The 16,101-nt window shown below is 50.3% G+C and overlaps 1 pseudogene; it reads left to right on the top strand.

Moving 5' to 3' along the window:
- Positions 1-12,507: 12,507 nt before the first annotated feature.
- Positions 12,508-13,722, top strand: LOC119623645 (uncharacterized protein C2orf27A-like; annotated as a pseudogene).
- Positions 13,723-16,101: the final 2,379 nt, after the last annotated feature.

The raw sequence follows: 16,101 nt of genomic DNA, 5'->3' as shown, positions 1-16,101 counted from the left end.
TTCTGCACAGCAAAAGAAACTACCATCAGAGTCAACAGGCAACCTACAGAATGGGAGAAAATGTTTGCCATCTACTCATCTGACAAAGGGCTAATATCCAGAATCTACAAAGAACTCAAATAAATTTACAAGAAAAAACAAACAACCCCATCAAAAAGTGGGCAAAGGATATGAAGAGACACTTCTCAAAAGAAGACATTTATGCAGCCAACAGACATATGAAAAAATGCTCATCATCGCCGGCCACCAGAGAAACGCGAATCAAAACTACAATGAGATACCATCTCACACCAGTTAGAATGGCGATCATTAAACATTCAGGAAACAACAGGTGCTGGAGAGGCTGTGGAGAAATAGGAACACTTTTACACTGTTGGTGGGACTGTAAACTAGTTCAACTGTTGTGGAAGACAGTGTGGTGATTCCTCAAGGATCTAGAACTAGAAATACCATTTGACTCAGCCATCCCATTATTGGGTATATACCCAAAGGATTATAAATCATGCTGCTATAAAAACACATGCACACGTATGTTCATTGTGACACTATTCACAATAGCAAAGACTTGGAATCAACCCAAATGTCCATCAATGATAGACCGGATTAAGAAAAAGTGGTACATATACACTATGGAATACTATGCAGCCATAAAAAATTATGAGTTCATGTCCTTTGTAGGGACATGGATGAAGCTGGAAACCATCATTCTCAGCAAACTATCACAAGGCCAAAAAAAGCCAAACACGGCATGTTCTCACTCATAGATGGGAATTGAACAATGAGAACACTTGGACACAGGAAGGGGAACATCACACACTGGGACCTGTCTTGGGGTGGGGGAAGTGGGGAGGGATAGCATTAGGAGATACACCTAATGTAAATGATGAGTTAATGGGTGCAGCACACCAACATTGCACATGTATACATATGTAACCTTCATGTTGTGCACATGTACCCTAGAACTTAAAGTATTAAAAAAAAAAAAAAAAGATTTGACTACCCTACAGGATTTTAGACTTGCATGGAGCCTGTAGCCCCTTGGTTTTGGCCAATTTCTCTCTTTTGGAACAGCTGTACCCCTACTGTATCTAGGAAGTAACTAACTTGCTTTTGGTTTCACAGGGTCATAGGTGGAAAGCACCTGCCTTATTTTAGACTATGGACTTGGACTTTTGAGTTAATGCTGAAATGAGATAAGACTTTGGAAAATGTTGAGAGGCATGATTTGTTTTGAAATGTAAGGACATGAGATTTGGGAGGGGCCGGGGATGAACGGTATGATTTGGCTGTGTCATCACCCAGTTCTCGTCTTAAACTTTAGCTCCTATAACTTCCCTGTGACATGGGAGGGACCCAGTGGGAGGTAATTGAATCATGGGGGCAGGTCTTTCTCATGCTGTTCTCATGGTAGTGAATAAGTCTCATGAGAGCTGATGGTTTTTATAAAGTGGAGTTCCCCTTCACACTTCCCCTTCACACAAAGGGAGTTCCCCTTTTCCCTGCTGCCATGTAAGACATGACTCTGATCCTCATTTGCTTTCAGCTGTGATTGTGAAGCCTTCTCAGCCATGTGGAACTGTGAGTCAATTAAGACTCTTTTAAAATATAAATTACCCAGTCTCAGGTATGTCTTTATTAGCAGTGTGAGAACAGACGAATACAAGGCCTGAGTGTACATCTGGCACCTCATGTCTACCTAGGGCCTTGTGTTCGCCTGAGGCCTGATATCCACCCGGGATCTGGGCATCCACATGTGGCCTGATGTCCATCTAAGACCTGGTATTCTCCTGGGGCTGGGACATTTGCCTGGAACATTATGTTCAGCCAGGGCCTGAAGTTCAGCCAGGACCTTTGCCTGGTGTTCACCGGGGACCTGGGTGTCAACCAGGGGCCTGATGTCCACCTGGAGTCCAGTTTCCACCTAAGGACTAATGTCCACCTGGAGCCTGAATGTTTACATAGGGCCTGGTGTCAGCTTGGGACTTAAGTATTTACCTATGGCCTGGGTGTCCATCTGGGGACCTGATGTCCACTTTGGCCCTAGGTATCCTCCCAGTGACTGATGTCCACATGGCTCCTGAGGACCATCTGAGGCCTGGTATTAACCTAGAGCCTCATATTCAGCTGGAGCCTCATGGCCACCTTGTGTGTATCAACCTGAGGGCTGATGTCCACCTGGAGTCCAGTGACTTCCTGGGCTGTGATGAACAAACCCATGGGGCCCTGGCATCCACCTGGGGCCTAATGTTCAGATAAGATCTGGAGTTCTCCTGGCCTGGTGTCCACCTGGGCCCCTGGTAGTCATCAGGTTCTAGGAAAAAGAAAAACTTAGGCCCCATGTGCATATAAGCCTACAAGTAGAAACTCAAGCACCAGTTTGATACCCAGGTTCCAGAAGAACACTGGGCACAAGATGAACACCAGGCCTGGGGTGAACACTAAACCCCAGGTGTGTACATAGTCCTCAGGTGGACATCAGGCACTAGATTGACACACAGGCACCTGCTGGCCACCTGGGTGGACAACTTGGGGCCTGGCTATCAACTCGAGGCCTGATACACACTTTGAGCCCATTTTCCACCTGGGGCCTGATGTCTTCCCAGTGACTGGGATCCTCCTGAGGTCTGGTGTCCATCTGAAAACCATTTATCTGTGTGAACCCTGATGTCCACCAGGGGCTGGATGTCCCCCTGGGGCTAGATGTTCACCTAGGGCCTGGTGTCCACCTGGGGCCTGATATTCACCAGAGGCTTAGTTATCCACCTATGGCCATCTGGAGCCAGATGTCCACCTGAGGCTTGGTGTGCACCTCAGGCCTGGTATCTGCCTGGGCTTGGGTGTTCATGTGGGACCTGATGTCCACCTAAGACCATGTGTTCACCTGGAACCTGGGTGACCATCTGGGTTCTGATGTTCAGCTGGGGCCCAGAGTTCAGCTGGGGACTGGGTCAACCTTCTGCCTGATGCACACCTGGGGACTAGGTACCCACCTGGGCTCCGGTGTTCACTGGAGCATGATAGCTACCTGGGGCCTTGTATTTATCTAGGACCAATATGTCCAGTTGGGGTCTGAGTGTCCTCATGGGTCCTGGAGATTCCCTGGGGTCTGGTGTCTGCCTTAGGCCTAAGTGTACATCCATGGCCTGATGTCCACCTGGGGATGGATATTCAGTAGGGGCCTGAGTGTCCACCTGGTGCGTGATGTCTCCCTGGGGCCTGGTGTTCATCTGAGGCTTGATATCCACCTGGGGCCTGGACATTTGCCTGGAACCTGATGTATAGCTGGTGCCTGAAGTTCATCTATGCCTGGTGTCCCCCTGGGGACAGGTAGTCAACTGGGGCCTGAAGTCCTCCTAGAGTTCAGTGTTCACCTGGGGCTTAAAGTCCACCAAGGGCTTGGGAGTCCAAATAGGGCCTGGTGTCAGCTTGAGACTTGTATATGTAGCTGGGGCTTGTTTGTCCATTTGGAGCCTGATTTTTTACTTGTTTTTTTTTTTGTTAATCTGGGGTCTAGTGTCCACCTGGGGCCTAGGCATCCACCTGGGGACTGTTCTACAGCTGGAAACTGCTGACTACCTGTGGCCTGGTAATCACCTAAGGCTTTTTGTTGACTTAGGTACTTGGTGCCAAACTGTTGACTGCTGTTCACCTGGGGTATGGAGTCCACCTGGGGAATATTGTTCCCCTGGGGCCTGGATGCCAGTCTGGGGCTTGTTGTACACCTGTATCTTAGATCTCCAGATGGGGGTGTTTTTTCTGCTTGGCTGCAGCAGTCCACTTGGGGTTTGAGTGTCAACCTAAGGCCTGATGTCTATGTGGAACCTAGGGTTCACCTGAGACCTGATATCCACCTGTGGCCTCAATGTCCAAATGGGGCCTGATGCCCATCTGGACCCTGAGTGTCCACCTGTGGCATGGATGTCCACTGGTACCTGATGTCCACCAGGAGACTAATGTCCACCTAAGACCTGGTGTTCACCTGGGGTCTGATGTTCAGCTGAAGACTAGATTTCCACCTGGAGCCAAGGTATCCACCCAGGGACTGGTGTTGAACTGAGGCCTCTCGACCACCGGGGGACAAGGTATCCACACTAGGCTTGATGTCCACCTGTGACCAGATGTCCATCTTGATCCTGGGTGACCACATTAGGCCTGATGTCCAGCTGGGGCCTAGGTGCCCACTGGGGGCTTCCTGTTAACCTGGGGACTGGTATCCATCTGGGTCCTAATGACCACTGGGTTGTATTATTCACCTAGGGCCTGGTGTCCACTTGGGGCCCGAGTGTAACCTTGGACCTGGGCACCCACCTAGGACTTGGGTGTCAAACTGGCCCCTTGGTGTGCAGTTAAGACATCATGTGAACCTGGCCCCTGAGTGTATACATGGGGCCAAATGACTACTGGGGGCCTGAATGTCAACCTAGAATCTGAGGTTTACTAGGGGCCTAGGTATCCACCTGGGTCCTGGTTTCTTCCTGGGGCCTAATGTTCACCTGAGCCTGGGTGTCAACCTGGGGCCTGATGTAAACCTCTAGTCCAGTGTCCACCTTGGGCTTGATGTCAACCTGGAGCCTGATGTCCACCTGAGGACTGATGTTCACCTTTGACCTGATGTCCACCTGCAGACTGTTTATCCACCCATGGCGTGATGTTCACCTGGGGCCAAATGTCCAACTGTGACCAGATGTGCACCTGGAACCTAGGCATCCACATGGGGCCTGATGTTCAGCTGGGCTGGGACCTGGAGTTCACCTGAGGCATGATGTCCACCTGAAGCTTGATGTTCATCAGGGGGCTGGGTGTCCACCTGGGGACTGATATCCACCTGGAGACTAGGTACCCACCTGGGATCTGGTGTTCACTCGAGATTGGTGTTCAGCTGTGGCCTAATGTCCACCTGGGTCATGGTGTCTACCTTGGACTAGGTGCTTACCTGGAAGCTGGAAGCTGGTGTTCACTGGGGGCCTAGTGTGCACCTGAAGGCTGGGGGGTGCACCTAGGGCCTGGTGTCTACCTGGTGGAGCCTAATATTCATCTGGAATCTGATATCTACCTGGGGCCTTACAGTTACCTGAGGTCTGGGCATCCAACTAGGGCTTGAGTGTCCTCTTGGGGGCGTTGAATTTTACTGGGGACTCCTGTCTGCCTTGGACCTGGGTGTACATCTGTTGCCTAATGTACACCTTGAGAGGGATGTCAACCTGAGGACAGATGTCCTCTGAGGGTCTCAGTGTCCACCTGGTGCCTGATGTCTACCTGGGGCCTTGTGTTCACCTGGCACCTGTTATCCACCTAGGGCCTGGGCATCCACGTGGAAACTGATGTTCAGCTGGAGACTGGATATCCACCTGGGGCTTAGGGATCTACCCAGAAACTGATGTCAAACTGGGGCCTGATGTCTACCTGGGGACTAAGTATCCATGTGAGGCTTGATGTTCATCTGCGGCCAGATGTCCATCTGATGCTTGATGTCCACCTTAGTCCTGGGTGTCTACTGGAGACCTCATGTCCAACTAGAGCTTAGGAACCCACTGGAGGCTTCGTGTAAACCTGGGGACTGGTATGCAGCTGGGTCCTAATGATCCCCTGGGTCATAATATTCACCTAGGGCCTGGTGTCCACTTGGGGCTTGAGTGTCAACCTTAGGTCTTGTGTCCATCTTTAACCTGGTGTCCACCTGGGACTTGGGTATCAACCTGAGGACTTGGTGTCCAGTTAAGGTGTCATGATCACCTGGGGACTGAATGTCAACCTGGGGTCTGATGTAAACCTCTAGTTCAGTATCCACCTGGGCCTGGTCTTCACCTGGGGTCTGCTGTTTACCTGGGCCTTGCTGTCAACCTGGGGCCTGATGTAAACCGCTAGTTCAGTATCTATCTGGGGCCAGATATCTTCCTAAAGACTTATATTCCCTTTTGACCTGATGTCCACCTGGGGACTTGCTATCCATCCGTAGTCTGATGTTCACCTGGGGACAGATGTTCAACTGTGGCCAGAAGTGCACCTGGAGTCTGGGCTTCCACCTGGAGCCTGATGCTTAGCTGGGGCTAGGGTCTACATGGAGAATGATGTCCACCTGAAGTTTGATGTTCACCTGGGACCTGATACCCACCTGGTGCCCAAGTATTCTCATGTGCTTAATGTCCACCAGTTGGCCTGGTGTTCATCTGAGGGCTTGGTGTCAACCGGTGGCTTTACGTACACCTGGATTCTAGTGTCCTCCTGGGGCCTTATGCCTACCAGGAATCTGGTGCACCCCTGGGGCCCAGTATCCACCTGGACTCTGTGTGTCCACCTGGAGCCTAATGTGGAGCTTGTGCTGAGTGTCAGCCTGAGGCCTGATGTCTACCTGTGGCACAGGTATTCACCTGGGGCTTGTTGTTTACCTGGGGACTAATGTCAATCTTGAGCCTAGGTATCCACCTGGGGAAGAGTGTCCAGCTGCAGCCAGATGTCCACCTATGGCCTGCAACATGGTTATTATCCTAAGGCCTGTATTAGTTCACACTGTTATAAAAAACTACATGATACTTGGCAATTTGTGAGGAAAAGCAGTTTTAAATGACTGGCAGTTCTGCAGGCTTAATATGGAGCATGACTGGGAGGGCTTGGCAAACTTACAATCATGATGTAAGGCCAAGAGGAAGCAAGCCCTTTTTACCATGGGGGAGGAGGATGCAGAGAGAATGGGGAAGTGCTACACACTTTCAGATAACCAGATCTTGTAAGAACTCTATCACCAGAACAGCAAGTGAGAAGTCTGCCCCCATGATTCAATCACCACCCACCAGGCCCCTCCTTCAACATGTGAGGATTACAATTCAACATGAGATTTGGGTGGAGACAGAGAGTCAAACTATATCAGGCCTGATGCCCACCTGGAGTCGTGTCTACCTGGGGCCTAATGTAGACATGAGGCCTGGGCATCCACCTAGGACCCCATGTTAAGATAGGGTCTGGAGTTCTTTTGGTGTCTAGTGTATACCTGGGGCCCAGATGTATATGTAGAGCCTGATGTTTCAGATGGAAACTTGGGCCCCAGGTGCTCATCAGATCCTAGGGGAAAACTCAGGCTTCAGGTGCACATCAGGCTCCAAGTGGACACGTAGGTCCCAGGTTGATACCAAGATTTCAGGTGGACTCTGGGTCCCAGAAAAACACCCCACCCTAGGTGGACATCTGAACCTGAGTAGACATCAGGCCCCAGATGGACATCCGGCCCCAGGTAGATTCCTAGGCCCCAGGTGAATACTCAGTCTCCAGCCCTAGGGGAATTCAGTCTTAGGTGACTGAGGACTGGTGTTCCTCTGAGGCCTCATGTATACCTGGACCCTGGGAGTGCACATGGAGCCAGATGTCTATAAAGGGCCTGAGTGTCCACTGGGGCCTGAGGTTCACCAGGAGCACAGACATTCACCTAGGACCTGGTGTCCACCTAAAACCTGGTGTTCACCTAGGGCCTGGGTGACCACCTGGGATCTGATGTTCAGCTGAGGCCCAGAGTTCAGCTGGTGCCTGTGTGTCATCCTGGTACCTGATGCACATGAGAGGACTAGGTGCCCACCTGAAGACTGGTGTTCATGTGGAACTGGTGTTCAGCTGTGGTTTGATGACCAACTGGGTCCTGATGTCCTCCTGGCATCTGCTGTCCACCTGGGACTGCATGCTTACCTAGGGCCCGGTGTTCCCCTGGGGCCTGGTGTGCACCTGAGACCTGGGGTCCTCTTGGGGCGTGATGTACACTTGTGCCTAGTATTCACTTGGGGCCTCATATCCATCTGGAACATCATGTCCACTTGGGGCCTTGTCGTTACCTAGAGACTGGGTGTCCTCCTGGTGCTTGAGTGTCCTCCAGGGGCCTGTAGTTCTCCTGGGGCCTGGGTGTACATCTCTGGCCTGATGTCCACCTTGGGATGGATGTCCGCCTGGGGACAGATGGTCACTTGTGGCCTGAGTATCCACCTAGGGTCTAATGTCTACCTGGGGCCTGGTGTTTCTCTGAGACCTTATATGCATCTGCGGCTTTGACATCCATTTGAGGCCTGATGTCTACCTAAGACTTGGTGTTTAATTGGGGCATAGATTTCTTCCTGGAGCCTGATGTTCATCTGGAGCCTGAAGTTCACCTATGCTTGCTGTCTACCTGAGGTCTATGTGTCAACCTGGGGCCTGATGACCACCTTGAGTGTTCACCTGGGGCCTGATGTCTACCTGGAGTCTGGGTGTCCACAAAGGGCCTGATGTTGACTTGGGACTGAAGTATTTACCTAGGGCCTGGGTTTCTACTTAGAGCCTGACTTCTACCTGGTTCATTGTGTCAACCTGGGGCCTGATGTCCACTTAGGGCCTAGGTAATGTCCTTACGACTAAAGCCCACATGGGGGCTGAAACCCTCTCAGACCTTGTGTTAACCTAGGGCCTAGTGTCCACCTGGGACCTACCTGCAACCTGGTGACCCCCTGGGGTCAAGGTATCCACCTTGGGCCTGATGACCAACTGGGGCTTAAGGATCTACCTAGAGACTAGTGTCAACCTGGAACCTGATGTCCACTTGGGGTCTGGTGTACACCTTGGGCCTGATGTCCACCTGGGCACGGGTGTACACTTTGGGTCAAGTGTGCCCCTGAAGCCTGAGTGTCAAGCTGGGTCTTGATGCACACTTTTAGTCAAGTGTTTAACTGGGGCCTGATTTACACCTGTAGACTGGGTATCCACCTGGGGCCTGATGCCCACTTGCAGCCAGATGTCCACCTGGCACCAAATGTCTACCTGGAGTCTGGGTGTCCACCTTGAACATGATGTATTCCAAGAGACTAGGCATGCACATTTGGCCTGGGGTCCCCCTGGTTCCTGATATCTACCTGAGGCTGGTATTGAACTGGGGCCTGTGTGTTCACTTGGAGCCCAATGTTCATTTGGAACCTGGTGTTCACTTCTGACGTGGGTATCCATCTGGATCCTGATGTTCATCTGGGGAGTGGATATAGACCTGGGACCTGATGGCCACCTATGGTATATGTAACCCAACCACCTGGGGCCTGGTGTTCACCTGGGGCCTGATATCCACCTGGTACCTGTGTGTCAATCTAGTGCCTGGTGTCCACTTGAGGACTAGGTAGACACCTGAGGCTTGGTGTTCACCTGGGGCCTGGTGTTCCTCTTGTACTCAGTGTCCACCTGGACCCTGCATATCACCCTATGGCCTAGGTGGCCACTTGGAGCTTTATGTGCACCTGGGGCTTGAGAGTTTCCTAGTATCTGATGACTACTGGGGCCCAGGTGTACGTTGGGCCCATCCACATGGGACATCAGGATCCAGGTGTACACCCAGGCTCCATGTGGACACCAGGACAGGAGAACTCCAGCCCTTATCTGAACATCGGGTCCTAGGTAGATGCCCAGGCCCCATGTGTACATCAAGCCCCAGGTATACACTGGACTCCAGGTGAACACCAGCACTCAGTTGGATACACACACTCAAGGTGGACACCAGGCCCCAGGTGGATTCCTACATACCAGGTGTACATCAGGTCTCAGGTGGACACCTGGACCCCAGGTGGATACCAGGCTCTAAATCAATACCAGGTCTCAGGTTGTCCTCAGGAACCGTGTGGACATTAGTCATCAGGAGGTTACCTAGGCCCAAAGTGGACGTCAGGCCCCATGTCGACACAAGAACTAGTTGGAAGTCAGGCCCCAGGTAGATACCCAGGCCCTAGGTAAATACTTAGGTCCCAAGATAACAGCAGGCCCTGTGTGAACTCTCAGAACTCAGGTGGACATCAGGCCTCAGGTGTACATCTGAGTTCATCTGGAATCTGGTGTTACAGGCCCCATGTAAACACCAGGCCTTAGGTAGATACCCAATCCCTAGGTGGATATCAAAGCTCAGATTGACACAAAAACCCCAGTAGACATGATGTACCAATGAATATCCAGGCCCCAGGTAAATACCTAGGCCCCAAAATGACACCAGGGTCTATGTGGACACACAGGCCCCAGGTAGGAAACAGGCCCAAGGTGGACACTGGACTGGACATCAGGTCCTAGGTTGACAACCTTGCTTCAAGTTGACACCAGGCCGCAAGTGAACAGCTGGACACTAGTCCCCTGGTGAATACCTAGGCTCAAGGTTGACATCAGGCCCCGTGTGAACACAAGACCCCAGATAGACACTTATGCTCCTTATGCCCTAAGTGGACATCCAGCTTCAGGTGGTTCCCCAGTTCCAAGGTTAACATCAGGACCCAGATGGGCATCAGTTATCAAGTGGATTCCTAGTCCTCAGGTGAATATCAGGCCCTAGGTGGATACCTGGCCCCAGGTGGATACCAGGATCCTGGTAGACCTCAGGTCCCAAGAAGACACTAGAACCCAGGAGTACATTAGGCCACAGATTAACACCAAGGCACCAGATGAATACCAGGCCAACTTGTGGACATCAGGCCTGAGAAGTGTCCTTGCGTCCCAGATGGATATCAGGCCCCAGGTGAACATCCAGCACCCAGATGAACATCAAGCTTCAGGTAGACCTCATGCCCCAGGTGAACTCCAGGCTCCAGCTGAACATCAGGCCCCAGGTGGATGCCCAGGTTCCAGGTGCACATCTGACCACAGTTGGACATTCAACCCCAGGTGACCATCAGGCCACGAGTGAATACATGGTTTCCAGGCGGATATCAGGTCAAAGGTGAACATCACTCCCCTAGTGGACATCAGGCCCAAGGTGGACACTGAACTAGAGGTTTACATCAGGCCACATATTGACACCTAGTCCCAGATGAACATCAGGCCCCAGGTGGATACCCAGGCTCCCAGTGAATTTCAGACACCAGGTTGACATTTAGGCCCCCATTGGTCATTTGGCCTCATGCAAACTCAGACCCCAGGTGCACATGATGTCTCAACTGGACACCAACCTCTAGTTTGATACCCAAGTCCCAGGTGGACACCAGGTCCAAGGCTGACACTCAAGCCCTAAGTGAACACCACACTCTAGGTGAATAATTCAACCCATGTGGTCATTAGGACCCAGCTGGATACCAGGCCCCAGGTTAACACAAGGCCCCCAGTGGGCATCTAGGCACCAGCTGAACATCACGCCCTATGTAAACACCTGGGTCTCAGGTGAACACTGTGCCCCAGGTGGACATCAGGCCCTAGGTGGATACGGGGCCACAGGTGGACTTCTAGCCCCTGGGAGACATCCAGCCCCAGGTGGACATACTGTTTCCATGGATAGACCATTCCCAGGTGGACATCAGCCTCAATAGGATGGCAGTCACCAGGTAGACATCAGGCCTCAAATGGACATCAAGTTCCCAGACGTACAGCAGGCCTCAGCTGAACCCCAGACTCATGTGGACATCAGAACACAGGTAGACACCATGCCTTAGGGAGATACCTAACTTCAAGTGGACATCAGACCCAAAGTGGACACCCAGTCCCCAGGTGGACAATCAGGGCCCAGGCACATATCAGGCCTTAAGTGGACACCCAGGCCCCAGGTTGATATCCAGCTCCCAGGTGATCACCAGGCCCCAGGAAGACACCAGGTCTTAGGTGAACAACAGGATGCAGTAGGTCATCAGGCCACAGCTAGATACAAGTCCCTGGTGAACATAAGGCCCCAGTGGGACATAGATCTAAAGCAGACATCAGGCCCCAGGTGGACATACAGACCCGAGGTAGAATTCACCCTGAGGGGGAACATTTGGCCCCAGGTGCACATCAGGCCCCAGGTGAATACCCAGTCCCCAAGTGGACATCAGCCCACAGGTCAACCACAGTCCCCAGGTTGATACCTGGTCCCCAGGAGGCTACCCAGTCTGCAGGGTAACATTAGGCCCGTGTAGGATCCCAGGCCCCAAGTGGATTCCTAGGCCCCTGGTGAACATCAGGCACAGGTGTCCAAGAGGCCCTGGGGAAACATAACTGTGTACAGGTAAGGAGTTGACCTCTGGGGAGGGTGAGCAGTCAGCAGCCCAGTGGGGTCCAGAGTAGGTCTTCTGGAAGGAGGAGGCTGAGGGGATGGAACCTTAAAGAAGAAACCTCACTTCCTTGGTGACAGATCCTAATGGAACTTAGAAATCTGGTAACCAGGCCAGGTACGGTGGCTCACACCTGTAATCCCAGCACTTTGGGAGGCCGAGGTGGGCAGATCATGAGGTCAGGAGTTCGAGACCAGCCTGACCAACATGGTAAAACCCCCATCTCTACTAAAAATAAAAGAATAACTAGCCGGGTGTGGTGGTACAAGCCTTGTGCTTGTAATCCCAGCTACTCAGGAGATTGAGGCAGGAGAATTAATTGAACCCAGGAGGCGGAGGTTGCAGTGAGCCAAGATCGTGCCACTGCACTCCAGCCTGGGCAACAGAATGAGACTCTATCTAAAAAAAAAAAAAAAAAAAAGAAGAAGAAGAAGAATTATTCTGGTAACCAGGCACCCACATCCTAGGGTCAGCCCTGTAACCAGCTCACTTGGTGGGAGACGCTCATGAGAACAAGATGTTCCTGCGCTGCATCCCCACATCTCGAGGCTGCTGCTTCAGGAATGGCAGGAGTGAGACTTTCTTTTACGACGATGCCCATGTAGGCTCATCCCTCACCCCAGATGCCTCTGGCCATGTGGCAGAAGCCCCCTCAGTTACCTACCACAGGACAGGAGTCACCAGGTAGACAGCAGGTCCTAGATGGACACCAAGGCCCCAGATGGAGCTACCAGGCCAGGCCTCACCAGTGATCCCACCAGTGCCACATCTGCACATTGTCCTTGTCCAGCTGGAGCCTCTGGAGCTCATTGAGACACAGGCACATGGTGAAGTCACCTGCAGTCTGGAAGGCTTTCCAGGGTTGATGTTTTCAGGCTGAAATTCCTTTAAATTCGGTGGGGTTGTTTTCATGTTTAGAAATTCCGGGGGAAAGTGAGTGATATTGGTGACCTTTCTCCTTTTTCAGCTCCTGCTTCAGGTGCAGAAATACAGCTATTTCCAGTGCCAGCTGTTGAGCCAGTGCCAGCACCAGGGGAAGGACCCCTCCAGGGACAGTGCTGGAGCTAGAGGCAGCTCCAGAGCCCTCCTGCCCCTGGCATGGGATTGCCCAGGAGCAGCCCAGTGAGGAGCTGCCTGACTTCATAGCACCTGCTGTAGAGCCACCAGCCTCCGCTCTTGAGCTGAAAGTGTGGCTGGAGCTAGAGGTGACAGAGAGGGGGTGACCAGCATAGCCCCAGCCAGCAGCTCCCTCACTGCTTCCAGTCCGGGGCTCAGTAGAAACCATGGAGGCAGAGACCAGGGTGTGCAACCTGGGCTCCTCTGCCTCACTGGAGAGAGACTTGTCTCATTCAGCAGAGCAGCAGCCCAGCTGCTGAAGGGTCTGCTGCTACTGCTGCTGGGGGTATTTGCCTGCCTGTAGGAGAGCAGGAAAAGGAGTCTGTGAGCAGGGGTTCCAGCAGGTCCTCCTGCTCCCAGAGGCGGCCTCCTCCTCCACACATGGAGGTTTGCCCTCAGCTGGAGGTCTGGGTCATTTGCCTATAATGTGCTGCCCAGGATGGGCTCTTCTTGACAGGAGGACAGGGGGTGAGGAGGCCAGGGAGCCTCTCCAAAGGAAGCTTTTAAACTCAGCAGCTACACCCCAGAATCTCCATGCCTCCACCTGCCCAAGGATTTATCCATAGCGCAACTATGAATTTCAAGTTTCTACAATAACATTGAAATAAAGTTTGACTTTTTGAAACTTCCATGACTTCTTTCACTCCCTAATACTGTAGATGGTGTTTTTGAGGCGATGTTGAAAACCTCTGCTAGTTGTGGGTTTTGTTGTGGTTCTTTGTGTGATTAAATTACCATCTGATCAAGTGGTATTCAAAACGCTTCAGGTATGGCTTTTGGAAGACTTTGACCTACTTTTGCTTGTGTTGACTCTCCCTCCAGCTTTTTGGAAAGAGGGATCAAGTAGGTTCATTTCTCAGGCAGATCAATCACCTTTTGCCATCATAGTTTTAGCATCCATTTCCAAAATTTGGTGTACAAGTTGATATGTTGGTGTTTTTAGCTAATCTGGGGTTAAAACAGAATGCCATAGATGAGGAAGCTTACAAACAAATGTATTTCTCTCAGTTCTGAAGATGAAGTGGTCAGCAGATTGCAGTCTGGTGTGGGTTTGCTTCTGGTTCATAGACAGCCATGGTTCTACCATGTCCTCACATGACAGAAGGGATGAGGGGGTTCTCTATGGCGCCTTTGATAGGGGCTACTAATCCCATTCATGTGGTCCCTGCCTTTGTGATCTAATCATCCTCCAACGCCTTACCTCCAAATATCATCACATAGGGAATTAGATTTCAACACTTGAACTTGAGGGGGACAATAACATTTGGTTTATAGCATCAGGTTACCCAGAGCCTGGTGCACTCAAGGAAATCCAAAATCTTCTATAAGTATTTGCTGGTCCCCTCTGGGCTTAGGGAAATCTTTAATTACAGCTCTTGATTCAGCTTGGTCCAAGCTTAAATTCTGCATTTGCCTGCATAACTTGTCCATGGGACAGAGGGAAGTTTAGATGCAACTGACCATTTGAGTTTTAGGACAATTGATGGAGGAGGGCTTGGCATCTGGATGAGAAGTGGAGGGAGAATAGAACAAAGGCGCAGAAGGAAAGTGAGCACAATGAGAAAGGGAGAGGGACATCTGGTCATACGGGCCAACTGGAGGTCAGGGAAGGTAATTTTCCTGGATTTTAAACTCGGACCACATATCACATCAGAATCACCTGAGGGAGACATTTTCAATGCCTATTCCTGGGTTTCTTCTCTTGGAAATTTTTATTTCTTAAATCTTGAGTTGTGCCAATTTATCTGTATTTATCATAAGAATTTTGGATAATTCTCACTTATCCAGAACTCCAGGTGATACCTCACAAGAGAGACTGCTACACCGTGATGCATGGGCAAGACTGCAACTTTAAGAAGTGTGACTTTTATTGCTGCTGAATTATTTTATCTCATACCCAATTGAAAGTAAAGGCTATAAAGTGCTTAGGTTGAACACAAAGTCCTCTGCCATAGGGAACACCTTCAGCAGCCACACTAGCAGAGGGATGGGTGCTAATGGTGGAGTGGGTGGCTCTTCGCTTCTGACAGGGTGTCTGCTTATGTGTTAAACAAAATAGCACGGTATATATTTCATTAAGAAATCTGCTAAAACATGAAATAAAATAAGTTCATGTTCTTAAGAGGCACAGTATTTGCTACGGCAGCAAGACCAAAAGGATTAAGTATCAAAAATGTGCATAGTAGTTACAAACATTTTTGCATAAATAAAACAATGTATCTACATATGACAATAACTCATGCAAAAAATATTTTTAACTGAGACTGAAATCATTTTATACATAACAAGTGTTATCACTGTATTTTGAGGTAATATATTGTTTGTATATAGATATTATAAATAATACTTATTTAAGTTATTCATCATTTATACAACAAATAATTCTTTGGAATCTACAAAATGCTGGTTCTGTTCTAGGCACTGAATGTACAAATTGATTTAAAATATAATATTTGTTCTTGAGTGTGGTAGATTAAAAAATACAAAATAGGCCGGGCACAGTGACTCACACCTGTCATCCCAGCACTTTGAGAGGCTGAGACAGGTGGATTACCTGAGGTCAGGGGTTCGAGACCAGCCTGACCAACATGGTGAAACCCCATCTCTACTAAAAATACAAAATTAGCCAAGGGTGGTGACACATGCCTGTAATCCCAGCTACTCTGGAGGCAGAGGCAGGACAATCGCTTGAAACCAGGAGGTGGAGGTGGCAATGAGCCGAGATTGCACCATTGCACTCCAGCCTGGGCAATAAGAGTGAAACTCTGTCTAATATATACAGGTTGTACTGCTGCAAACAAGTTACTAATAAAAAACTTCAGGAAACCTAGTGTGATTATTTTTAACAGAAATGGATATTTTAATACAGGTCTCTTGCTTTTTCTTGTGGAAATAAATGACAAGACGGAATTTCTGGGTGTTGGGTATCTGAATATTTCAGTAGAGCAGGTATGGTCAGTTTTTCAGAGACATTTTACCATCTTACTTGCCCATC

The sequence above is a fragment of the Chlorocebus sabaeus genome, chromosome 16 (assembly GCF_047675955.1).
Source record: "Chlorocebus sabaeus isolate Y175 chromosome 16, mChlSab1.0.hap1, whole genome shotgun sequence".
Taxonomy (NCBI): domain Eukaryota; kingdom Metazoa; phylum Chordata; class Mammalia; order Primates; family Cercopithecidae; genus Chlorocebus; species Chlorocebus sabaeus.
Note: the sequence above shows the minus strand (reverse complement) of the source record. Positions and strands in the feature narration are given on the sequence as shown.